At 46.8% G+C, this 26767-nt stretch overlaps 1 protein-coding gene across 2 annotated transcripts in view; it reads left to right on the top strand.

The window, feature by feature from the left end:
• The window catches only part of CFAP77 (cilia and flagella associated protein 77), a 131033-nt gene that overhangs the window by 1806 nt on the left and 102460 nt on the right, over positions 1–26767 (top strand). The gene's annotated exons all lie outside the window — the stretch shown is intronic.

The following is a 26767-nucleotide window of genomic DNA, read 5'->3' as shown; positions in this document are numbered from 1 at the left end:
TTGTGGCTTTGTTGGTGCAAAATGTGAGAGCCAGTGTGGTGTTGTGGTTAGAGTGCTGGACTAGGACCAGGGAGACCTGAGTTCAAATCCCCAATCAGCCACGATACTTGCTGGGTGACTCTGAGCCAGTCACTTTTCTCTCAGCCTAACCTACTTCACAGGGTTGTTGTGAGGAGAAACCTAATTATGTATGTAGTACACCGCTCTGGGCTCCTTGGAGGAAGAGCGGGATATAAAATGTAAATATTAATAATAAATAAAATAAAATAAAGCCACACTTCCCGATTACCTACATAAGCCAAATTTTGCGTAAAACGATCTAGCTATTTAAAGGAGCTGAATGCATTACCTTTTACACCAGAATATGCCGAGTGGAAGCATAAAAATATGTCATAACTTTTTATAATGCAAAACAATTTTGCCCAGTCAACGATGAGCCTCACCAACTAATTAATAATAATTAATAATAATTAACAATTACTACTACCACTAATAATTATAACACTCAGGTGCTTATATATATATATATATATATATATATAAGTTTTAAAATGGTTTTGTACTGTATTTTGTATTTTTTGTGGGCGTGTGTGTTGTGATTTGATGCATTTTATGTGTTTTTCTTGGTTGTTTTAATGTTGTGTTGTGAGGCGCCCAGGGAACAATTTGTTATGGGGCAGCTAACAAATAAAGTTTACTGTTATTATTCAGGGATGTTGGTAGGTGCTTAAAAGGTCCAGGATCTAGGCCCACAGGCCTATAATTGATAATTAAACTCTATCATAACCGTCCCGCCAGTGTTTCAAAGAATAGTTACCCATAGTTACACATGTCTACACATGAGAATTTCATCATTAGGAGAGCCCAGAGAAGCACTGGTCTTGTGGTAGCAAGCATGACTTGTCCCCTTTGCTAAGCAGGGTCCACCCTGGTTTGCATTTGAAAGGGAGACCAATCTTTAGCTTTCTATAATTTTCAATTTGAATTTGAACCTAATAATGATTGTGGTTTTTAATCTGACATTTTTTGGGTTTAATTTAGTTAATTTTATTACTTTTATTGTATTGTTGTGAGCTGCCCCGAGCAGTAGTGCACTGGAGGGGCGGGGTATAAATATTCTAAATAAATAATAAATATATAATGTGACCACTGTAAGATCTTCCTCTTAGGGGAATGGGCCGCTCTGGGAAGAGCACCTTCAGGCTTGCATGCAGAAGTTCCCTCCCTGGCAGCGTCTCCAAGATAGGGCTGAGAGAGACTCCTGCCTGAAACCTTGGAGAAGCCGCTGCCAGTCTGTGAAGACAATCCTGAGCTAGATGGACCAAGGGTCTGACTCAGTATATGGCAGCTTCCTATGTAGGAGTTTAATATCATGTGATTTAATCTAGTTCTCTGTTTGTGGTGTTGATTCACTTCTGCTATAGATTATATATATATATATTGTTTATTTTGTGAGCTTCTGTTTATATGCATCACTTTTGCATTCATACAGTCAGTGACTGTAATAAAGAGATGGTTTGATTGTTTGATTGAAGTCTCTAATATCATAATACAGTAATACAGCATCTATGAAGTTGCAGGCAGCACAGAATTTGGTGGGGCCAGAAATTCTCCCCCTTGCTCTGTGCAGGTGCCTCTATGGCTGTACCTCCTTTCTTGGAGCGGCCATGGTGGAGGAGGTGGCTGATGAGATTGGGGGCTCTGAGCCGTTCACTGGGGTCCTCCTCTGCCCCATGATGGGGCCACCCCTTGATGGTGCCCCACCATCACACCAGAGTCTCCCCACAATTTCTGCAAGTTACTTTCACTGGAACCAAGGAGTCTCCATCTTGGATCCCCAGATATTACTGGACTACAACTCCCATCACCCCCCAGCCACAAGGGCCTTGTGGGTAACTGGGGATGATGGGAGTTGTAGTCCAGCAATGTGCCCACCACCAGCCTTCCATGATCTCTCGAACACAGAGGTCACCCATAACATTTTGGTTTGCTCAGAATCAATGACCTAACCCTGATATGGCATATTATTTCTGGAGAGGGATCCAGACTTTTCTCATAGGTTTTTAGTGTGTCCAGTGCTTTATTTTTTAGCCTACTTTCCAGTAGGCTTATGAGATCACCTGGCATTCTATGTGTGTGTGTCCGTCTGTGTGTCTCTTCCACCCCATCAATTTCGCAACACCTGGACCAATATGAACTAAATTGGGTACAATTATAGGGACACATGGGGACACCTCAACAATAGCATAATCTGTGATGATGTCATCCACCCCGATCCAAGATGGCGGACGCATAAACCTTTGAGGCGCAAGTGGGCTATCTTGTGAACCGCCTAACCGATTTGAACCAAATTTGGTACAGCTGAAGGGACACATAGGGATGCCGTAATGGAGTGGTGTGTGATGATGTCATCCATTCCAATTCAAAATGGCGGCCACATGAACATCTAAGGCACAAGTGGGCTGATTCATGGACTGCCTAACCCATTTGAACCCAACTGGGTACAGCTGCAGTGAGTGACATACAGGGACACCTCAATGGCATAGTTTGTGATGATGTCATCCACACCGATTCATGATGACAGGCGCGCAAACTATTTTATTTTTATTTTATTTTATTTTATTTTATTTTATTTCTATACGGCCTGATATGTACAGCTCAACTTTTTAGGCACAAGTGGGCTTACTTGTCAACCGCTTCACCGATTTGAAACCAATTTTCCACAGCTGTAGGGACACATAGGGACACCTCAACGGTGTAGTTTGTGACGATGTCATCCAACCCAGTTCAAGATGGCGGGCATGTAAACTTTGGAGGCTCAAGTGCACTAACCTGTGGGCAGTCTAGCGGATTTGAACCAAATTTGCTACATGTATGGACACATAGGGATGCCCCAATCGTGTTGTTTGAGATGATGTCACCTACCCCGATCCAAGATGGTGGATGTGTGAACTTTGGAGGCACAAGTGCACTAACTTGAGGACTGTCTAACCACTTTGAACCAAATTTGGTACAGTTGTAGTGAGTGACACACAGGGACACCTCAATGGTGTAGTTTGTAATGATGTCATCCACCCCGATCCAAGATGGTGGACGCATCAACATTTGAGGCACAACTTGTGAACCTCGATTTGAACCAAATTTAGTCCAGTTGTAGAGACAGCAAAAGGAAAGTAGGCTGATTAGTTCTTACTAGAACGACTTGTTACAGCCTTCATTAGGATTTCCTCCTAGGCAACTCCCTTCCCCAAATTATATAATTATTTGCCTTAGAACAGGGGTTCAACTTCTCAACTTGGGGGCCCCAGACTTCGTTGGACTACAGCTCCCATCAGCCCAGCCACAGTGGCCAAGGCTGGAAGCCATTGTGGCTGGGGATGATGGGAGTTGTAGTTCAACAACATCTGGAAGAGCCCAGGTTGGGACCCACTACCTTAGGCCAATACACATATTGACACAAGAATCTTCCAAGTAAAGCCAGAGAAACTGAGAGTGGCAAAAACAACTTTAAGTGGAGCAAAGGCTCTGCTTTAAAAAAAAAAAAAAAAGAATAGAAAAGTGAGGAAAAAGATCAATGTTAGCAACTGAGATATATCAGGAAAGGAACTTGATAGGTAGATATAAATATATCTTCTAGGTTTTCAGGGTTTTCTCTTGTACAGTGGTCCCTCGACTTACGAAGTTAATCTGTTCCGAATGCACGTTCGTAGGTCAAAAATTTCGTAAGTCGAAAAGCGCACCCACGGAGGTCTGAAAAAATTCGTAAGTCGAGTAAGCCGCATCTAAAAATTCGTAAGTCGAGGAAACCGCATCTAAACCGCCAACGGTTTCCGTTCGTAGCTCGAAAAATTCGTAAGCGTGCGGCCATTTTTGTCGTTCGTAAGTCGAAAACATCGGATGTCGAGTAGTTCGTAAGTTGAGGGTCCACTGTACATCTTTGGGGTTTTGAGATTTTCTCCAGGATTTGGAGAAATAAATATAGTTGCAGGCTACAGAAAAGCGAATGTCCGTCAACTAGAGCAGGGGAGCTCAAAACATGCCCCCCCCCAGATATTATTGGACTACAACTGCCATCATGCCCTGCCACTTTGGCTGTGGTGGCAGGGGATAATGGGAGTTGTAGTCCAATAAATCAAATCTTTATTGTTACGGCTATTCAACCAGCAAATGTAGTCCAATAGTATCTGGGGGCCCATTTTTTGAAACACTTGAGCTAGAAAATGGAGACCTTGAAGACTGATCTAAGATTTGGGGATGTTGATGGGGAACTGCCTGCAGATGCTCAACTGAACACTAGAGGGTAGCACCCGATGGTATAATGATTTTCAGAATGGGCTGAATTACAGGGATATTTCCAAGGCAAGGGAACGGGGTTCCAGAGATCTCTCTGCTTCGGTCAGGATTAGGCCAGAAGAGTTTCAGGGCTTGGAGACAAATCTTAGGGTGAGGGGCCAGAACCAAAGACAGAAGTACTCTTTTGCGCTTGGTGGTGGTGGTGGTGGTTGTTTTTGCTATTGGTTCAGCTAATACTTTTCTTTTTGCTTTATTTATTGTCTAATAAATGGTTTTGTTCCAGGCAGCGCTGGTGGCTTGGTTGTGTTTCTGCTCCCCCCTCCCCCCGCTTTGCTGGCTTTACCCATATGTGTGTGATTATCAACTTAAAAAAAAATAAATTAAGACAATGTTCTCCTCTGTGCGCGTATTCCCTGCGTTGGCCTTCCTTTCAGTTCCATTGCGGGGGCTTAATTCCATCGGAGTCAAAGTCTCGGAGGGGCTCTGGTTCCCTTTCCTTGCAGGTATTAACTCCTGAATTGCTTTGGCTTTCATGGTGACATAGGGTGAATAGCAATTATCTTATTTTATTTTATTTTTATTTTTATTTTTACATTTATACCCCACTCTTCCCCCCAGGAGCCCAGAGTGTGGTGTGCATTGTTGTGTTTATCCTCACAACAACTCTGTGAGGTTGTTGCTCTTGTGATAACAAACATGACATGTCCCCTGAGCTATGCAGGGTCCACCCTGGTTGCATTTGAATGGGAGACTAGAAGTGTCAGCGCTGTAAGATTGTCTCCTGAGGGGATGGAGCCACTCTGGGAAGAGCATCAGAAAGTTCCAGGTTCCCTCCCTGGCAGCATCTCCAAGATCAGGCTGAGAGAGATTCCCACCTGCAACCTTGGCGAAACTGCTGCCAGCCTGTGAAGACAATACTGAGCTAGATAGACCAATGGTCTGACTCAGTATATGGCAGCTTCCTATGTTCCTGTGTTAGGCTGAGAGATGCGTGACTGGCCCAGAATCACCCAGTGGGTTTCAGGGCTGAAGCGGGATTGGGATGCAATTACCAGCCACCTGCTTTTCAGACCCCACTTCAGAGCCAGCGGTTCACACCGGGGGGGCATTTTAAGGTAGGGCTGCCCAGCTTCTGCTCTCCAGTTGAACTACAACTCCCATCATTCCTAGCCACAGTGGATACTATTAATAATAATAATAATAATAATAATAAATTAATAAGCAAGCTTTGTTAGCTGCTCCACAAAGTATTCTCAGGGCAGCTCACAACAATCCAACTCTAAAAGCACCCAATTAAATTACAGAACACAAAACGAACTAATGACGATCGAAAATACCATGCAAACCATTTTAAAACATGGTGAGCAGAAAGTTCTTAATGTGGTGCCTTAAAGAACAAAGTGACGATGCCAGCACAGCTTCATTGGGGCGGCTATTCCATAGACAGAGTGCCACCACCGAAAAGATCGGGGTTTATGGGAGTTGTAGCCCAACATCTGCAGGAGGGCCAAAGCTGTACTGTATCAAGACCTCCCTTGCAATGGCTTAGTGCAGGCATCAGAGCCCATACTGATGTTATAGGAACATAGGAAGCTGCCATATACTGAGTTAGACCATTGGTCTATCTGGCTCAGCATTGTCTTCACAGACTGGCAGCGGCTTCTCCCAGGTTGCAGGCAGGAGTTTCTCCCAGCCCTACCTGGAGATGCTGCCAGGGAGGGAACTTAGAACCTTCTGCATGCAAGCAGGCAGGTGCTTTTCCCAGAGCAGTCTCATCCCCGAAGGGGAATATCTTCCCGTGCTCACACACGTACTATCCCATACAAATGCAAACCAGGGCAGACCCTGCTTAGCAAAGGGGGCCATTCATGCTTGCGACCACAAGACCCGCTCTCCTCCCATGAGTCAAGATGTGTCAGGACAAACGAAGCAAAATACTGCTTCGTGGAGTGCATAATTGCTTGGGGGACCCACGAGCAATACTGCCCAGCTTGTGAACATTTTAAAAGCAGTCCTTTTCCATCAGAGGCTTGGTGTGTGGCCGTGTGAGATCGGACCTTCCTGATGGCTCTCCCTAGCCAGTGGAATTATCTTCCCCGGGAAATTCAGTTAGCTCCCTCCCTTGTGACGTTTGGGTGTCTAGTTAAGACATTCCTGTTCTGGCTAGGAGTCCTGCTTTCTTCCTAATCTCTCCCCATGTGCTGTCTGATCTGGCGTGTTTTATGGGTTTTTGTGGGGTGTTTTTTTTTTTGAGAATTTGTTTTTGTCTTTGGGTTGTGATTTTAATTATTTGTTGTGAGCTGGCTTCGTTTCAGATGAAGAGAAGTGGGATATCCACTTTTGACATCATAATTCATAGAATCGTAGCATGTTAGCGCTGGAAGGGACCTTAGAGGTTGTCTAGACCAACCCGCTGTTCACTGCAGAAATCTACTCCCACACCCCTAACAAAGGGCCATCTGGCCTCTGTTTGAAAACCCCTAGTGAAAGAGATCCCACAGTCTGCATGAGGCAGACTATTCCATGGTCGGACAGCCCAACAGGCAGAAAATTTGTCCTAATGCCTAGCCTAAAGCTGCTTCCTTGTAATTAACTTCTGGAACTCATTGCCCCAGGGTGCAGTGATGGCCCCTAGCTACAAACAAAAAAGAAACGTAGGAAGCTGCCTTATATCAAGTTGTAGACAGGGGATCTCTCCTAACCAGGAAATCCCCAGAGATGCCAGGGAACGAACCTGGGACCCTCTGAATGCAAAGGGGAATGCTAGCATAACCTGTTTCTGAGCTTCCCAGGTGTGTCTGTGTGGATGCGAATGGAAACCAAACGCTTCCCTAGAGATGGGTCTTGGATCTGAGCCAGCAAAGCGCAGTTCTCATGCCCTCGGTGGCATTGCTCTGGGTCTACCTAGACAGCAATTTATTCCACCGTGGGACACAAATTCAAATGGGAGTTTTGATGGTGTGTCTACATGACATTTGAACGCATGTTGTAAGCTCTATGGAGCCACCTGCTGGCCACCTGCTGACAGTTCGTGAAAAACCCATGCCTAAAATCTCCCATTGAAATTTATTTTCATGTGGGAATAAATTGCAGCCCAGTTTGACCCCCCTCTGTTGACAAGAGCCTCTTGATATGCTTCCCCCTTTCTCCTGTAGAGGGCAGCCTCCACTTATTTTCCTTACTCAGCTGCATTATATCAAGATCCTAGTCACTCAGTAGCAGCTTAAAAGGAATGATGTTCTGTTTGATAGGTATGTCCTGTGGAGATATTGCTGCCTAATGAAATGAAAAGACTGCATAGGATATTTTTTTTTAAAAAAAGTGCACACCCCCAGACTCTAGTATCTCCATATGCCTAGGTTTCTTAATAGCACGTTTCCAGCATTTTGCAAATTAAAACAGGTATCAGCGTGGTGCAAAGAAGAATGCCTCTGTGCATCATGAATGTCCAGATGATGTGATTGTGATTGCTACCCACAAGACCAGGAGAGTTGGTCTTGTGGAAGCAAGCATGAATTGTTCCCTTTGCTAAGCAGGGTCTGCTCTGGTTTGCATTTGGTTGGGAGACTACATGTGTGAGTATGGTGAGATTCGGAGATGGGGAGAGTTTCGGAAGCCCACTTCTGCGTCGGAAGTGGTGTCATGTAGCAGTTAGAAGACTGGGCTGTATACCAGGAGATCCTCATGGTCAATTTTCTTCCTTTGGACATGAACTCAGTAATTGGCCTCTGGCAAGGCTTATTTTCTTAGCCTTATTCCCACCCCCAAAGCTCTGCAGTATAGAAACTGTGATTCCTCACAGGGTTGTTGTAATGATGAGTAAGATCAGGACATGTGTTACGTAAATATTATTATTATTTTTAATTATAACACATTTTTTTACTGCCCAAAACTTAAGTCTCTGGGCAGTTTATAACAAAGCAAAACAAACAACAGAAAAAGTTAAAACATTACTTAAAACAAACTAAATGACAACAGAAATGTTAAAACATTAGTTAAAACAAAATAACAGAAGTTAAAACATTACAACAATTTAAAAATTTCAAAACAATATTTTAAAACAGTGTTAAAACTATTAAAAGAATATTTAATTAGATTTTTAAATTAATTATTAAAATTATTAATTTTTAATCATTAATAATTACTTATTCCCACCTTAATTATTAAGATGTATATGTCCCTGAAGAACTAACATTTCCCTTTTAGCTGTTTGGAAACCTTTATCAGAGATGCAAGTTTTGAGTGGTATAGAAATGTAATAAAATAAATAAATGCATACATACATACATACATACATACATAAATCATTTAAGGCTACCATGCATGATTGGCTGTGATAGTGGCATGATTTCCACTTGAAGACTGTGAAACCGGGCAATTCTAGATGATGATAAAATGTGGGATCTACGAAGCTTCCACACAAGCTCCAAATACCACCTTAACCCACACCCTCGTGTATTCCAGGCTTCCACACTCCTTCCTGGCATAATCGTATCATCTGGCCGGTTGTGCAGGGGCTGCACACAACTTTTGCAGCGCCACCTGCTGGCCAGCTCTCGTGTTCCAAGAAGAACCTGCCCCTTCCCCCAGTCGCCACAAAAGTAGTGGTTGGGCTCTTTGCAGAATGAAAAAGCTGGCCAGCAGGTGGCACTGTGGAAATTGTGCGAGGAGCCTGCTCTGTGTATAGCCAGAGGATAAGATCATGCTGGGAAGGAGTGTGGAAGCCACTCCACAAGCCTAGGTGTGGAGTGGAACTAAGATGGCATTTGGAGCTTCCCAGGGATGACTCCAAAGCGTAGCAAGGGGTAACACACACTCCTCCTGAAATATTTCCTCTTCCCCCTTTTGTTCTCCCATCCACCACCAATACAGCCAGGGTGGTAGGAAACTCCTCCAGCCTCCCAGGAGCCAGGACAATTCCTGAACTTCCTTCCTGGCCAGGAACTGGACTGGGAAAGATCATGTGAAACCAGTGGGGGTGAGGGGGTTGCCTCCCCTGCAGATTTCACATGGCCTGGTCTCCCCACCACAGTCTCTCCTGCCACGTGTTCTTAGACAGGAAGAGAACACTAACCTGAAAAGTTTGGCCTAATCCAGAAAGATAGTGATGTCGTTCACACAATCAAGAACTGTGTTCTAACTGGGTTTGGGTGCTGAGAGTGCTCCCAGTTTTCAGTTGTGTGGAAGCAAGGGAGGAGGAAAACTGAGTAGCTTTTCCTCCCACCTTGCTTCCCCACGATCCCTTTAACCAGGTTTTCCTCTTCCCTTGCTTCCACACAATGAGGCACTTCACACGATTAGTGCAAAGCACCATGAGGGCTTCACATGAGGTAACATAGGAACATAGGAAGCTGCCATATACTGAGTCAGACCATAGGTCCATCTAGCTCAGTATTGTCTACACAGGCTGGCAGCCCCTTCTCCTGATGTTCCTAAGAGGAGAAGCTAGGCAAGGCGCCACATGGTAAATGTGGTGGCGGCAGTGGTGGTAAATAGGGTGGGGGGTGCAGGGCGTTTTGTGCCTGGGTGGGCTTTGCAGTGGGTGGCTGCAAAAACAACTTGGCCTGGGCTGCTTCCAGCGTCTCTTGTCTACACCACTGAATCTGGGACCTTCTGCATGGAGAGGCTCTACCACTGAGTAGGGATGTGCAAATCGATTCGAATTTGAATCGATTCAGCTCAAATCTGGGTGATCTGAATTGGAATCGAATTTTCAGACCACCAGATTCAAATTTGATTCAAATGAGAAATGAATAGAAAAACTTGTTTCATGCCCATTTTATTTTTTATTTATTTATTTTATTTTTGCATTTATATGCCGCCTTTCGTTAAAAGACAACCCCAAGGCGGGGTTGAGCTGAGCTACAGCAGCCTCGCCTATGGAGGATAAAATGGGAGGAGAACCACGCACACTTCCCTAGGCTCCTTGGAAGAAGGGCAAGAAAAACGATGTAAGAAATAAGTGCATGTTCTCCTGAGGCCAGGGGAACACGAGAAGAGCCTTTCTGGATCAAATCCAAGGCTTGAGAATGGCAGAGTAGGCTAAGGAAGAAGGCCCATTCCCCGGTCACCCCTCGTTGATCTCAACACATACAAGTGGGAGAAGGTGATCTTGACCCAGAAACATAGGCAGCTGCCTTATACCGAGCTCAGTATTGCCTTCCCAGACTGGCAGCAGCTTCTCCAAGGTTGCAGGCAGGAGTCTTTCTCAGCCCTCTCTTGGAGATGCCACAGAGGCAATCTGGGACCTTCTGCATGCAGGTGGGGAATCTCTTACAGCGCTCACATGTAGTCACCCATTCAAATGCAGACCAAGGTAGAACCTGCTTAGCAAAGGGAACAATCCATGTTCACGATCACAAGACCAGCTCTCCTCCGCGATGGCTCTTTTCTGGGTACCTATGCTGCAAACCATTTATGGCTTTCAGGGTGAGTGCCAGCTCGGAAATGACTTGACTTAGCAAGCCAGAGGTTGCTGGTTCGAATCCCCGCTGGTATGTTTCCCAGACTATGGGAAACACCTATATCGGGCAGCAGCGATGTAGGAAGATGCTGAAAGGCATCATCATGCCATACTGCACGGGAGATGGCCATGGTAAACCCATCCTGTATTCTACCAAAAGACAACCACAGGGCTCTTTGGTTGCCAGGAGTCAACACCGGCTTGACAGCACACTTTACCTTTACCAGGTCATAGCCTTTCCCTCAGAAATGGACCACCAACCAGAAAAGTTGTTCCAAAACTTGTGAGATAAGTTCCTTCCAGTCGGCTCCTGCAACAATCTAATCGCTGTATTTTTTTTACACACTGGAGTTCCTGGGTAGTCTACAAAGGCAGCCCTACAGACAGTAAATTGCAGTAGACCAGTCTTAAACTGGAGAGAGGAATATCCCTTGTAGGGCCAACACTCTGGCACCAAAGCCAGGCTAAATGAAGGCTTTTATCTGCCTGTGAAAATTCTGCGTTTTCTGCCTAGCGAGTTTGAAAGGCTCCACAGACGCTGGGAATAGACAAAATGTCAGAACAGCATGCCAGGGAAAGAAAGGGCCATTTGCTTTCTGCATGGGTCACTGCTCCTCCGGAAAAGTCTGCGCAGAGTACATGAAAGAGGCCGGCTCGATCCTTTCTCTAAAATGAAATCATGGATGTGATGGGTGAGACCCATCAAACTCATTGAAGCTGCAAGGTGGTGGCGTGTCGGGCCTGCTGCCTGTGGGGAGGGGTGCTGCTGGAGGGAGGGGCAGCATGCTGTCAGGTTTTTAAAAAACCCTCAATCGGGCAGTATGCTGCAGTTCAGTCCGCACTGGCCCCAAACAGCAGGTTTAGCTGCACAAATGGGCTCCTGTTAGCTCCCTGGGTCACCCGAAAGCTGCAATACTCCATCTGGCCATCTGCAGAGGTGGCGCTGTGGAGTAGGCCAGCGGCTCCCACTGCTCACCATCTTCTTCGGCCACCCACGGAATCATAGAACCATAGACTATTAGAGCCAGAAGGGTCCTTGGAGGCCATCTAGTCCAGCCCCTGGCTCAGTGCAGGAATCCGCTCTAGCGTCCCTGACAGATGCTCATCCAGCTGCTGTCTAAAAACCACCAGCATAGGAGAGGTTTTCAGACACAGCATGAGGCAGGCTGTTCCACTGTCCAACAGCCCTTACAGTGAGGCAATCCCTGCCTGCATCTGCTCCCTTGGAATTTCATCTCCTTGGTCCTAGCCCTGCTCTCTGGAGCAAGAGAGAACGGGCTTGCTCCTCCTCCTATGCAAGAATCAATCCTGCAGATAGAGCCAAGAGGCACCTTTTAAAGTGGTGGCTTTCTTATACTGAGTAGGGGGAAAGCAACTGACTCTGCCACAGCACAGCATCCCTCCAGGGATTCTTGCCAGATCACGAGCCCTTTTGAGGAAGGGAACCATCTTCTCCGACCTTTTGCTACGCATGCCACTTTGAGCAATGCTTTTGTTGAAAAGGAACATACATAGGAGCAGAGGAAGCTGCCAAATACGGAGTCCAACCCTTGGTCCCTCTAATTCAGTCTTGTCTACACAGGCCGGCAGTGGCTTCTCGAAGGTTGCAGGCAGGAGTCTCTCTCTCAGCCCAATCTTGGCGATGCCAGGGTGGGACCTTGGGACCTTCTGCAGGCAAGTGGACAGGTGCTCTTCCCAGAGTGGCTCCATCTCCTAAGGAGATGAATATCCCATATCTTGAATATCCCATTCAAATGCAAACCATGCTTATCAAAGGGGACAACTCATGATTGTAGTATATCATCTTTTCAAACCACCACCTCAGGAGGGGAATGAAGCTTGTCTTGAGTGTTGCCTGCATTTAGTGATGCCTGCGTGAAGACGTTTTGAGCAGCGGTTCAAAAGTTATTAAGAGATAATAACACTTCCCTGCATTCCTTGTGCATCTCTAAGATACTGTAGTATATACTGCAGGATCTCGTATCTTAATATAATGCAGAATATATTGTGACTGTTTAAGAAATATATATAATATAATGCAGTTCACTCTGTCTTTAGAATCCATCCTAAATGTGGCATTGTGGAGGAGAGCCAGTGTGGTGTAGTGGTTAGAGTGCTGGACTAGGACCAGGGAGACCTGAGTTCAAATCCCCCTTTAGCCATGATACTAGCTGGATGACTCTGGGCCAGTCACTTCTCTCTCCGCCTAACTTACTTCACAGGGTTGTTGTGAGGAGAAACTTAAGTATGTTTCTAATTTTAATCATTTTTTATATCCTGCTCTTCCTCCAAGGAGCAGTACACTGCTCTGGGCTCCTGGGAGGAAGAGAGGGATATAAAAAATGATTAATTTTTTTTTAAAATTGGATTGACAACATTTCCTTTTCACAAACCACAAAAATGTTTGTTTATTTGTTTGTTTGTTGTTCAATTTCTGTACAGCCTTTCATAATGCATCTCAAAGCAGTTTACAAAAGTTAAAATACAATAAAATTCCATAAAAAGTTACATTTAAAATCAGTGAAGCAGTAAAAACCAAAAAACAGCAAAAAATAAAAAAAATAAAATAAAAAAAATCCCACCAAACCACAACCATTTAAAAAGACAAACAGAAACAGGAGAGCTGAGAGACCCGGCAGCCCCTAAGCGGGTAAAAGCCTGAACAAATAAAAGGGTCTTTCATTGTTTTTTAAAAACAGCCATAGCTACCAAGGAGTGGACATTCACTGGCAGAGCATTCCAGAGCCGGGGGACAACAAGAGAGAAGGCCCTGTCCTGTGCGCTCAACAATTTAGCCTCTCTCAATGTCTGCACAAAAGGTCCCTCTGATGATCTTGTTGGGTGGGCAGCAACTCTTGGTAGAAGGTGGTCCTTCATGTATCCAGGGCCAAAACTGTTAAGGGCTTTAAAGGTAATGACCAGCATCTTGAATTGGATCTGGAAACAAATTGAAAGCCTGTGCATCTCTTTCAGAATAGGTGTGTAACATGCTTTGAGCACGCAGTTCCAGAGTGAACCCTGGCAGCTGCATTCTGCACCAACGGAAGTTTCCGAATATTCTTCAAGGGCAGCCCCACATAGAGCACATGGCAGTAGTCTAGCCGCGACGTGACTAAGGCATGGGTAACCGTGGCCAGATCTGCCTTCTCAAGAAAGGGACGCAGCTGGTACACTAGCCAAAGCCATGCAAAGGCACCCTTGGCCACCGTCTCCACCTGAGCATCCCGGGTCCAGCAATTCCCCCAAGCTGCGCACTTGCTCTTTCAGGGGGAGGGCAACCTCATCCAGAGTCAGTTGAATCACCCTGTCCCGAGTGGCTTTCCTACTCACCAACAGCGCCTCCGTCTTCTCTGGTTATGAGCAAAACACACGCCATTTCCCTACCAGAATTAAAGTTATCTCGCTTTGTCTCAAGCTCCACAAAGCCGGGGAGTTGGAACTTAAGGCCGATGCCTTAACAGATGTGGCACGTGATCCATAATGATGTTGTGCATTGTCACACAGTGCACCATTAATCTATGGAATTCTCTGCCACAGGATGTGGTGGTAGCCACTAGCCTGGATGGCTTAAAAAGGGCTGAGACAACTTCATGGAGGACAGGCCTATCAATGGCTACTAGTTGGTGGCTGTAGGTCACCTCCAGCCTCAGAGGCAAGATGCCTCTAATTACCAGTTGCAGGGGAGCAGCAGCAGGAGAGAGGGCATGTGGGCTCCCCAGAGGCATCTGGTGGGGCACTGTGTGAAACAGGATGCTGGGCGAGATGGGCCTTGAGCCTGATCCAGCAGGGCTGTTCTTATGTACTTATGTAATGTCAACAGTTGGGTTCGTTTCCAACTTACCCTCCTGCACCCACACTTCTCCTTGGTCTTTGAGGCCCAAATCAGTAAGGAGTACCTGGTGCCAGCAAAGATGTCCTGTTCCTCTGCTGCCTTGTGAAATATCTGAGTCTTACCATATTGCTGCAGGAAAGCTCGTCCGTCTTTCCTTCCTTCCAACTGGGCAAAGAGGCACCTTTTCCACGTTGTGATTCTCTTTATTTAGCAGGGGGAGAGTAACTGGCCCTTTCCACCCCCAGCACAGCATCCCTCCAGTGACTGTGGCTGGTGTCTGTCTTATGTTCCTTGTTTAGATTGTGAGCCCTTTGGGGAAAGGGAGCCATCTCATTTATTTATTATTTCTCTCTGTAAACTGCTTTGGAAACTCTTTTGTTGAAAAGCGGTATATAAATGTTTGTTGTCCTTCCTTCCTTCCTTCCTTCATCGTATCTTTATACCACCTGATACGTACATTGCTAGGTGGTGTACAAAATTTCAATCATAAAAAAGTAAAAACAGATTTTACAATCCACAAAACACAGTAAAAACCATCTCATAAAACCAGTTGTTAAAACAAATAGTTAAGATCAGTTCCAGTTAGAAACCTGCAAGAACAGGTGCGTCTTGAGAATCTCCCTGAAAACAGAGATGGAGGGGATCTTATTCCAACAGGGGGCATATTCCAAAGCCCTGGGGCAGCCACAGAGAAGGCCCAGTCCCAAGTTGCCACCAAACGAGCTGGTGGCAACCGTAACCAGATGTCTCCAGAAGATCGTAATAGGCAGCAGGGTTCATAGCAAAGGAGGTGCTCTCTTATATATTAAATGTGGCAGTCCCAGATCCAGAGGAAGAAATTCTCAGACAAGCATCTGACCATCATGCTGACACCCCAATAGGTGCATGGGGCATTCATCAAACGTCCAGAACTCCTTTATCTCTAAAGCTTCTTCGGTTTTCCTTGGGAGACCAATTACCACTGGAGGTGATAGACTCCTCTTGCCTAATGTGAGACCTGCCTCTGAGTGAAGTTAGGGGGAACCAGGAGGGTTCATCTTCCCTTCATGCCCCCTTTTAAAATCAAAATCACATTCCTTGCCTTCCACTTTACACATGATGGGCAGACCTCAGTGCAGACAAAGAGGTCTGCCATTAGTAGGTGCACCATAGCCCTCTGCCGTGGCTTATAAGAAAGCAGGAGAACCGGCTTTGGCAAAGCCTTCTCACCTGGTTACCTGGAGACAATATGGATACAAATACGACATAAGGACAGCCCTGCTGGATCAGGCCCAAGGAAGCCCATCTAGTCCAGCATCCTGTTTCACACAGTGACCCACCAGATGCCACTGGAAGCCTACAGGCAGGAGTTGAAAGGGGCCTGCCCTCTCTCCTGCTGTTGCTCCCCTGCAACTGGGACTCAGAGGCATCCTGCCTTTGAGGCTGGAGGTGGCCTTTAGCCCTCCGACTAGTAGCCGTTGATATACCCGTCCTCCATGAAGTAATCCAGACCCCTCTTCAAGCCATCCAGGTTGTTGGCTGTCACCACATCTTGTGGCAAAGAATTCCACAAGTGGATGATGCGTTGTGTGAAAAAGTACTTCCGTTTGTTGGTCCTAGCTTTCCTGGCAATCGATCTCATGGGATGAACCCTGGTTCTAGTGTTATGGGAAAGGGAGAAGATTTTCTCTCTATCTTCTTCTTCACACCATGCATGATTTTATAGACCTCTATCATGTCTCCCCGCAGTCGTCTTTTTTTCTAAACACAATAGCCCCAGGTGTTGTAGCCTTGCCTCATCAGGAAGGTGCTCTAGGCCCCTGATCATCTTGGCTGCCCTCTTCTGTGCCTTTTCCAGTTCTACAATGTCCTCCTTTAGATGTGGTGACCGACAAATATTTATATACTGCTTTTCAACAAATGTCCCCAACGCGGTTTACATAGATCTGAATGAATGAATGAATGAAATGGCTCCCTCTCCTCAAAGGACTCACACTCTCAAAAAGAAAAACAAGAGAGAACACCAGTAACAGCCATTGGAGGGATGCTGTGCTGAGGCTGGAGAGGGCCAGTTGCTCTCCCCCTGCGAAAGGAAGGGAACCGCCACTTTAAAAAGGCACCCCTTTGCTCAGTTAGCAGGAGACAATCCTGGCTCACCACAGGTGAAGAGGTGGGTGTCTATTTCCATGCCTGATCGAGCAACCTACGCTAATCACGGTGTATTAGTGGCAAATTTGGGGACACGGACGGGGAGGGTGATTTGCTGGAGATGGGGACGAGATGAACCGTAACTCTCCCTGGGAACTGGGAACAGTTGGAGCGTATGACTCAAGAGGATAAAATAGTTATTATCAGATTAGCCCCAGTGATGAAAAGCACAGTCCTGGATCACACTCCTAGTTAGTTAGCATTTAGATAGGATGGAACGGGGGCTCTACAATAGACATCAAAGCCGGGCGCTCTGGCTCAGCAAGAGGGATTAATTTCTTTAACCAACATGCTTACCTTGTCCCCTTTCTCATTACCCTGCCTTGTCGTCCCCAATGTTAGATCTGATTGAAGATTAGACCATTTAGGCCTCCGCCCCCACCCCGGCTTGCCACCGAAAGTGAAATAAACAAATAAAAACGCCAGCCCTGTTGAATAGCACGCCTGTCGGCTGGGCCCCCGTCAATATCGCCCGCCGGAGCTCCTAATTCTGCTTCATTTAAACTTCATCAACTTTTCCAATCAAGTGGAAGGATCTTGAAATAGGCTCGGGACGCAGAAAGCCGAAAGCCTCCCCTTCTGTCAGATAATTTATTCCGTCTTCGGTGGCCTCCTCTCTGCTCTTTTCTCATCCGCTCTCCCTCTCTCTCTTTTTCTAATTCTTCTCCTTTTCGCTCCCTTTCCCTGATGCCGAAAATGAGATTACAGTATTTAAATGACTATTATAATCAATCTGGGGACCTTGAGCCAAGATTGAGGTTAATTTTTCTTAGCAGAACAAAGAAGCGTGATGCCCTGGGGAGAGCTGGAAGTGGAGGCAGAGGCTGGGTATCCTCTAGCTGTCCCTCCCTGAAAAGGCAGTTTTAGGGAGCTTTTCTTGTATCTAACTAGGAGTTTGTTGAGATCTGGGTTTCCACACACACCCCTTCTCCCTCCGATGGACGCAGGCCCTAAGAGAGATGAAATGTAATTTGGAGTTGATAAACAGCTAACGGCCTTCAATCAACAATTTTAATAGGAAAAGAAGTCACTTATACAGCGTGAGTGGCAACAGAATGAAACTGTTCTCGTTTTCCGTGGTTTTATTTAAACACACCTTCGCATCCATTTCCCTCCTTCCCTCCTCCTTACACAGTAAGGAGTTATTCCGTTGTCACTAGGAACTTAGGGGAAGAGGAAAACTAGTATCTACCCAGAAATTAAATTTCCTGCCTGTACCGTGATGCCAGCATGGTGTAGTGGTTAGAGTGCTGGACTAGGATGGGGAAGACCCGAGTTCAAATCCCCATTCAGCCATGAGACTTGCTGGGTGACTCTGGGCCAGTCACTTCTCTCTCAGCCTAACCTACATCACAGGGTTGTTGTGAGGAGAAAAGTATGTAGTACACCACTCTGGGCTCCGTGGAGAAAGAGCGGGATATCAATGCAATAATTTCACTTTCACTTTCACTTTCACTTTACTGTCCCCGAAGGGCTCACAATCTAAAAAGAAACATAAGGCAGACACCAGCCACAGCCACTGGAGGGATGCTGTGCTGGGGATGGATAGGGCCAGTTGCTCTCCCCCTGCTAAATATAAGAGAATCACCACTTTAAAAGGTGAGCATTGCACCAGTTGAAGTGTTTCAAGAGGCGATGGAATGGTGGAATGGTTTCAGACTGAAAGTCAAGGGTTGTTCAATGCTTCGTGGTAGGCTGGTGGCTGTTCATATTGCAACGTGGTTTCCAGGAGGGGGTGTCCATATTCTCCTTGAACTGTGTTATCTTTCCCCATTGCCTGCCTCTTTTGGGAGCAATGGGGTTGCAGAGGAGGTGAGGTGGGGTGGGGTGGGATGACATGACGTCTTAAAAAAAAAAAATCTCGCCTCCCTTGCACAAAGCCATCAGGGAAAGCGCCGTCCAAAAACGAAAAATGAATTGCAACGTTGCACTGTAGCAGAAGCGATCCAGCCAAACAAAGAAAAGAAAAGAAAATGGTGGAGAGGGCCCCTAGATAAACATCAAGGGAGTTGGGGATTGGGTGGGTTTTGAATACGAGTTTAACTCTGCACGTCCCCACGCACAAAATCAAGCAGCAAAAACATGACTTACTGGTCCAGCAGCAAGCCCAAAATGGTGCACCTGATTAAGAAGCAATGCTGATGTACTTTGAATGCTGGGTAGGGGACAGGGAGGAGGGCAGCGTCTCCTCTCTCCTGGTGCTTCTTACAAACTTTGCAAAGAGTGTGAGGAGATGCAAGGGTCAGATCAGTCCTCAAAACCTGCTCTGTTTCCAGCGGGGGGGGGGGGGGGCGGCAGTCTCTCGCTAACCTGCTGCCACCCCCAAAACTTGCTGCCTTGGGTAACTGCCTCACCTTGCCTCATGAAAAGGCTGGCCCCATTTTTTATCTGATCCTTCCACTTTTGATACACTCACATAGGAACAGAGGAAGCTGCTTCCTGCCAAGTCCATCCAGATCAGGACTGCCGACCCAGACTGGCAGCGGCTTCTCCAAGGTTGCAGGCATGAGTCTCTCTCAGCCCTATCTGGAGATGCTGCCAGGGATTGAACCTGGGACCTTCTGCATGCAAGCAGAAGGTTCTTTCCAGAGTGACCCTGTCCCCTAAGGGGAATATCTCACTGTGCTCACACATGAGTCTCCCATCCAAATGCAAACCAGGATAGACCCTGCTTAGCAAAGGGGGGCAATTCATGCTCACGACCACAAGACTAGCTCTCTCACACACATACCTCAAAACCTACACAATGCTCAATCCTGCCCATCTTGTCTATTGAAAGGAAAAGTACATTTCCTTTGCTTCTGTCGCCATTGCCACATTCAATCCATTTTAAGCACTGCTAGCCAGCGTTATCTTTTATTTCTGTCAGGAGAGAGGATCTGTCAGGTTTTGTACACAACATCCATTCACCAAGGCGAATTTTCTCCTCCTGCTCCTCCTCCTTCATAGCAATTTTGAGTAGAAAATGAAACCATCTTTCAACTGAACTAGCAACATCAGTTTTGGACAGACTTATTATTGAAAGGAAGGATTGCGGAAGGGGATGGGGAGAAGAAGAATGCCCTCCCCTCGCCCAGGATAGGTTTGGGAGGAAATAGTGCCCATATAAAAACTTGTGAAGCCTTTTTTTGGAATGATGATTTTGTTTTACTGCTATGAAGTTCTAATTATGGCCCTAAAATGTTGGTTGTCTCATTAGAAACAGCAATTGCTGTGTCCATTGAATCTGCCTCGGTCCTTTTTCGAAAGACTCCCCAAAGACTGTAAGGAAAAACTGGGAACAATCCATCAGGAAGATTTTACACTTGATGAGAAAAAAAGAAAGAAAGAAAGAGAAAAGTGAAGAGCCAGCGTGGTGTAGTGGTTAGAGTGCTGGACTAGGACGGGGGGAGACCCGAGTTCAAATCCCCATTCAGCCATGATACTAGCTGGGTGACTCTGGGCCAGTCATTTCTCTCTCAGCCTAGCCTACTTCACAGGGTTGTTGTGAAAGAGAAACTTAAGTATGTAGAACACCACTCTGGGCTCCTTGGAGGAAGAGCGGGATATAAAATGTAATAAAATAAAATAAAGGAATCAATTTTTTTTACTACAACTCCCATAGTCCCCAGCCACAGTGGCCAATAGTCAGGGATCATGGGAGTTGTAGGTGAACATCTGAAGGAGAGTGGCCCTGGTTTAAGGTATCAGCTGGGATCCAGGCAGGGAAACAGCACCATGGAGAGCTCACTAGGCAGGAAACAGACCGTATCAAGGCGGCAAGGCACAGCAGGCTAGGATGTTGTTCTAGCAATGATCTGGAGCCGTATGAGTTCTTAAACCACCAGCCAATTGAAGCTGGTGCTGGTGAATTTGAGATTGTGGTCCTCTTTGGGACAGGGGACCATTTTTAAAATTCATGTTTGCTATGCAAACTGCTTTGGGAACTACTGTTGTTGTTGAAAGCTGGTATATTACTATATTAAAGAGTTCTGCTATCATCTGGATGTCTCTTGCCTGGTCCCTTCTGCATTATCTGTTGGATTTAAAGAAGCCGTGCCTGTTTTTCAAAGGCTGGCTCTGGCAGAGCTGATTAATTTTTCTGCACTTCCGGGAGCTATACGAAAGAAGCCTCAGAAAGGAGGAGAGCTGGTCTTTTGGTAGTGAGCATGCCTTGCCCCCCTTTGCTAAGCAGGGTCTGCCCTGGTTTACATTTGAATGAGAGACCACATGTGTGAGCACTGGAAGACATTCCCCTTAGGGGATGGGGCCGCTCTGGGAAAAGCACCCGCCTGCTTGCATGCAGAAGGTTCCAAGTTCCCTCCCTGGCAGCATCTCCAAAGTAGGAATATAGGAACATAGGAAGCTGCCATATACTGAGTCAGACCATTGGTCTATCTAGCTAGCTCAGTATTGTCTTCACAGACTGGCATTATCTTTATTGAGGATCGGGAGAGCAACTGGCCCTATCCACCCCCAGCACAATACCTCCGGTGACTGTTGCTGGTGTCTATCTTATGTTTCTTTTTAGATTGTGAGCCCTCTGGGGACAGGGAGCCATCTTACCTATCTATCTATCTATCTATCTATCTATCTATCTATCTATCTATCTATCTATCATTTCTCTGTGTTAACCGCCCTGAGCCATTTTTGGAAGGGCGATATAGAAATTAAACAAACAAGCAAACAAACAAACAAATAAATGTGGCCTCCATCTTGGAGGGGTGGCATTTGTGTCCAGTGTACCTTCAGGCTTTTGGTGACCACATTTATGGGGGGGGGGTCCTCCAAGTGGCTGAGAAGCATTCTCGCTTTAAGCCAATCTTGATTCGACGTGGGGGAAAAAAATTAAAACTCCATTAAGACTGTGCACAGCAGCGTCCATTACCGGGACCGCGTTTGCAATTAATTGGGTCTGTCGGATATCACTTAGGTCGGGGGAGAAAGGACAAGGCCGCCCTCGACAACCATTTCCAAAAACCGCACCATCTAAATAACTAATGAGGCGATAACAGTGATTATTAGCAGAGTCAGGAAACAGGGTTTGCAGTGGCTTTTTAAAATGAGCTAATAGCCTAGATGGTTCAGAGTCATCATAAAGCATATGGCCGCATGAGACAAGGGTGGTGGTATTGTAATGGATTAATTATATTTTATGTAAACAGCGGCTGGTACTAATGGGAATGCCTTTTAGATCTCACTATTTTTCCCCCCTGGTTCGACACCACGACTTTCTTCACTGGGGCCTATGAAAGTTTGGGAATTTTAGAAGTGCATATCTGTGGGAGTAGGCAGAATAACTGGGTGCCCAGGGCCAGAAAAATGGCACACCAATAGCAGCCAGGGATCCTTGCCAAGTAGCCATCCTGGCCAGTAGAGAGGAGGTGGGCCTATCTAGTCCAGCATCCTGTTCGACACAGTGGCCCACCAGATGCCTCTGAGGAACCCACAGGTAGGATTTGAGGGCCTGCCTTCTCTTCTGCTGTTGCTTCCCTGCAACTGGGATTGAGAGGCATCGTGCCTCTGAGGCTGGAGGTGGTCTAGAGCCACCAGATTAGTAGCCATCCTCTTCTCCATGACTTTGTCTCAGCCCCTTTTGAAGCCATCCAAGCTAGTGGCCATCACCATATCCTGTGGCAGAGAATTCCACAGGTTAATGGTGCGCTGTGTGACAAAGTACTTCCTTTTGTCGGTCCTGAATTTCCCAGCCTTCCATTTCATGGGATGACCCCTGGCTCTAGTGTTGTGAAAGAGGGAGAAAAATTTCTCTCTCTCCACTCTCTCTACTCCATGCACAATTTTATACACCTCAATCATGTCTCCCCATAGTAGCCTTTTTTCCAAACTAAGAAGCCCCAGATGCTGTAGCCTAGCCTCATCAGGAAGGTGATCCAGGATCCTGATCATCTTGGTTGCCCTCTTCTGCACCTTTCCCAGTTCTGCAACATCCTTCTTAAGATATGGTAACCAGGACTGCATATGGTACTCCAAATGTGGCTACACCATAGTTTTGTATAAGTGCATTATAATATTAGCCGTTTTATTTTCAGTCCCCTTCCTAATGATCTCTAGCATGGAATCGGTCTTTTTCACAGCTGCCACACACTGAATCAACACTTTCAACGGGCTGTCCACCATGATGCCAAGATTCCTTTCCTGGTGAGTAATTGACAGCTCAGACCCCATCTGTGTATATGTGAAGTTGGGGGTTTTTTTTTGCCCCAATATGCATCACTTTACACTTGCTTGCATTGAACCACATTTGCCATTTTGTTGCCTACTCACCAGTTTGGAGAGATCCTTTTGGAGCTCCTCACAATCTCTTTTGGATTTCACTACCCTAAATAGTTTAGTGTCATCTACAAATATGGCCACTTTGCTGCTTACCCCAACTTCTAGATCATTTATGAACAAGTTAAAGAGCACTGGTCCCAGTACAGATACTTGCGGGGAGACCCCACTTCTGACTTCATTTAGATAACTGTCTATTTATTCCTACCCTCTGTTTCCTTTCCTTCAACCAGTTACCAATTCACACATAAACCTGTCCCCTTATCCCATGACTGCTAATTTTTTCCAAGAGCCTTTGGTCAGAGAGGCCTCCTCCTGATCCTTACCTTTTCCATCTCCCAGTGCAAATGACAGAAGACCCATGTCTCTCCAAGGTCCTCTGCCCATGTGCCAGAAAGAGATCTAAGGGGGAAAAAGAGGCGTGGGGATGACCACACATAACAGCGGGCTATTAAGCTAAGCCCAAATTTTGGCTCCCTGTCTATAAGCCATGATTCAGGGGTGAATCATGGTTGGCCTTATCTTGGCTTTGCAAGCCAAGGTCAGTTCGAATCCTGCTGTCTCCAATTAGAAGCATCCCAGGGGGCAGCAGGTCCGGGAAGGCTTTCTGCCGGAGGCCTCGGAAAGTCACCAGAAACATCTGTTGATGGTTTCTTTCCAGCAAATTTACAGGTCTATCAACCACGATTGGCCGTGATGGCTGACTGGAAGCATGCATTTTAGAAGCTGGAGGTCTGGCGGAAGAGGGGTCTTGCTTCTCATCTTCCTGGTGGGCATCCCGGAAGGGTCCAGCCTGCTCCTGATGGAAGCAAGATGCTGGCTAGATGTCCCACTGGTGGTTCGGTCCAGCAAGGGATACCGTTTATCTTCTAGGAGACCCTCCTGCCTTTTGGGGTAGCGACCCTGGGCTTGGTGTCTCATCATCTGAGGAGAAAGTAGCCGCAGAAACTTGAGGATTAGGGCATTGGTTTATGGGATGCCCAGCATTATGGAGCCATAGCATTGCACCCTGGGGCCGGTTCAGGCTTCAGAGCAAGCCTCAGGGGCATAGTGTCTGAGTGGCTGGATCGTGGGCAGCAGTACCTGGAGGTATGAGTCCAGAAGCCAGGACTGAAGGAATCAGGCACACAGGGCCAGGCAGGTAGATGTGGAGAGAGGAACCAGGAAGCAAACACACGCAAGCCAAGTACCATGGGATGTGGTGATGGCCACTAGCTTGGATGACTTTAAAGGGGGCTTAGACAGATTCATGGAGGACGGGTCTATCAATGGCTACTAGTCTGGAGGCTGTGGGCCACCTCCAGCCTCAGAGGCAAGATGCCTGTAAATCCCAGTTTCAGGGGAGCAACAGCAGGAGAGAGGGCAGGCCTTCATCTCTTGCTTGTGGGCTTCTCAGAGGCATCTGGTGGGCCACTGTGGGAAACAGGATGCTGGGCTAGATAGCTGTTGTTCCTGATGCAGCCGGGCTGTAGTTATGTTCTCATGTTAAGCCAGGTATCAGAGCTGAGGACTGAGTCCAGAGCCAAAGGTCAGGCAGCTACCAAGGGCCAAACCAAGCAGTCATACAGCTCAGGGGTCAAGACAGAAGCCAGGAGTCACGTCGGGGGTCAACACCAGATCAGAAGGATCACACAGGTATCAGGAATCTCAAGAGGCCGAGGGCCATACCGAAGAGTCAGGAGAGACAGCTTGAAGATGCACACCAGATCAGGGGAACCTTGATACTCAGGCAAAGGTAGCTCTGGACAGGGAGGGAAATGTTTCCAACGAAAAGTCTATGCTGCCTGTTGCTGGAACGGAGAGCTTGAGCCTACAGTCTGAAGTGCAGCCAGAGGCGTAGCAAGATTGGAGTGGGCTCTGGGACAAGAAGAAGGGCCTCTGCCCCCCTGCCTCCTCCTCCTCCTCCTCTGTACTGTGATTTTCTCCTTTTTAATGAGGGCAGGAGTCAAAAAGGTTCCTGTTATAATTCCTGCAATTGAACAGCTCTGTTTCAGCTTCAGAAAGGGAAAGGGAGGGGATGAGTGTCAGGAAGCATCCCTACCTCTTCCTCTCCTTGTGACTGGCTGATTGATGTTCAGCGACATCTCCCTGATGGTTGAGCCTTCCAGGCTGAGGGAGGGGTGGGCTGAACCTCAGCACTGGCTAGCCAGTCATAAGGAGAGGAGGAAGGAGGGAGGGATGCTGCCTGACATGCCTCCCCCTCCCTCTCCAGAGAGGACTCATTTTGTCTGAAGCTGAGATGAGTCCTTAGATCAAGAGCCAACAGCATGCCAGTGAGTCATAGGCATGGGAGGGAGAGAGTAAAAAGCAACCTGTTTTCCACCCCTCCCTTAGAGGCCCAGGAACATGTCCCCGCCTTTGTTCAATTAAAGCTATGCCCCTGAATACAGAAGATTCTGCTCAGTTGAGCAGCCGGGACCCACAAGTGTTTTTTCGGTCAAGGCTGTGAGGATCGCTGCCGACTGTTCAGAATCGTTTTTACACTCGCTTATTTAATGAGCAAACAAAAAAAAGCTGTAAGCCATCACATTCAATATCGTCGAAGCGCGTCACCAGCCGTACATACGGCTGAATTAAAACAGAAAGCAAGCAAAAGAACGAGTAACTGATTATAGTAAAAATTAAAGAACACTAAAGGCAATTGTGTAATACTCTTTGCATAATAAAGCCACCCTGGATTGTTCGCTTGCAAGTCGGAAGGGAAGGAGGCAACAAAATAAGGCCTTGGGTAGAAAGCGTGTGTTATTGGAATGGGCAAAGCCACAGAGAGCCTCCGCCTGACCCCGACTCGGAATCCCAACTTGGGACGGGCAAAGCCAAATCAAGCCTCCGCCTGACCCCGACTCGGAATCCTGACTCGGGATGGGCAAATTCTAAAGCAAGCCTCCACCTGATCCCGACTCGGAATTCCGACTCGGGATGGGCAAATTCTAAAGCAAGCCTCCACCTGATCCCGACTCGGAATCTCGACTCGGGATGGGCAAATTCTAAAGCAAGCCTCCATCTGATCCCGACTCGGAATCTCGACTCGGGATGGGCAAATTCTAAAGCAAGCCTCCACCTGATCCCGACTCGGAATCTCGACTCGGGATGGGCAAATTCTAAAGCAAGCCTCCACCTGATCCCGACTCGGAATCTCGACTCGGGACAGGCAAAGCCAAAGCGAGCCTCCACCTGATCCCAACTCTGGATCTCGACTTGGGTTGGCATCCTGTCCTAAGCAGAGGCAAACTTCCCTTGGAGCATTTTCAGGCAGCAGTCTTTACTGTGAGTTTACTGCCGAGGCTTTACTGCAATTTCAAAGTTTCCCCCCGAAAATGACACAAAAGGTCGATTTTCTAACCCCAGATATCAATCGGGCTACACTCTAACGACAACGAAAAACCCAAATCATGTGTGAAGTGCTCCCCGATAGCTCAGAGGGACTTCGGGGTAAATTTGGCAGATATGCGAACTCACCCCTTCCATTCCGGAGGAGCTGCGGACCAAAAGCCGGGTGTGAAAAAGCTCCCGGCATTCAGAAAATAAAATGGGAAGGTCTTTGGTTTGTAAAGGGTTTGGTGGGGAAAGGACAGCCCGTTGTTTAACCCGCTCTGTGTCCTGCTTGCATTATGACTGGAGTGGATCCACTTTCTTCCTGGCCATTTTGCTCCGATAATTAGGGATTGTATTTATAAGCCAACAGGGCAATTCAGCGAGCAGCGGGAGGGATGGGGGGAAAC

This window comes from Hemicordylus capensis, chromosome 17, assembly GCF_027244095.1.
Source record: "Hemicordylus capensis ecotype Gifberg chromosome 17, rHemCap1.1.pri, whole genome shotgun sequence".
Classification (NCBI taxonomy): Eukaryota; Metazoa; Chordata; class Lepidosauria; order Squamata; family Cordylidae; genus Hemicordylus; species Hemicordylus capensis.
This window is presented reverse-complemented; position numbering and strand designations above follow the sequence as displayed.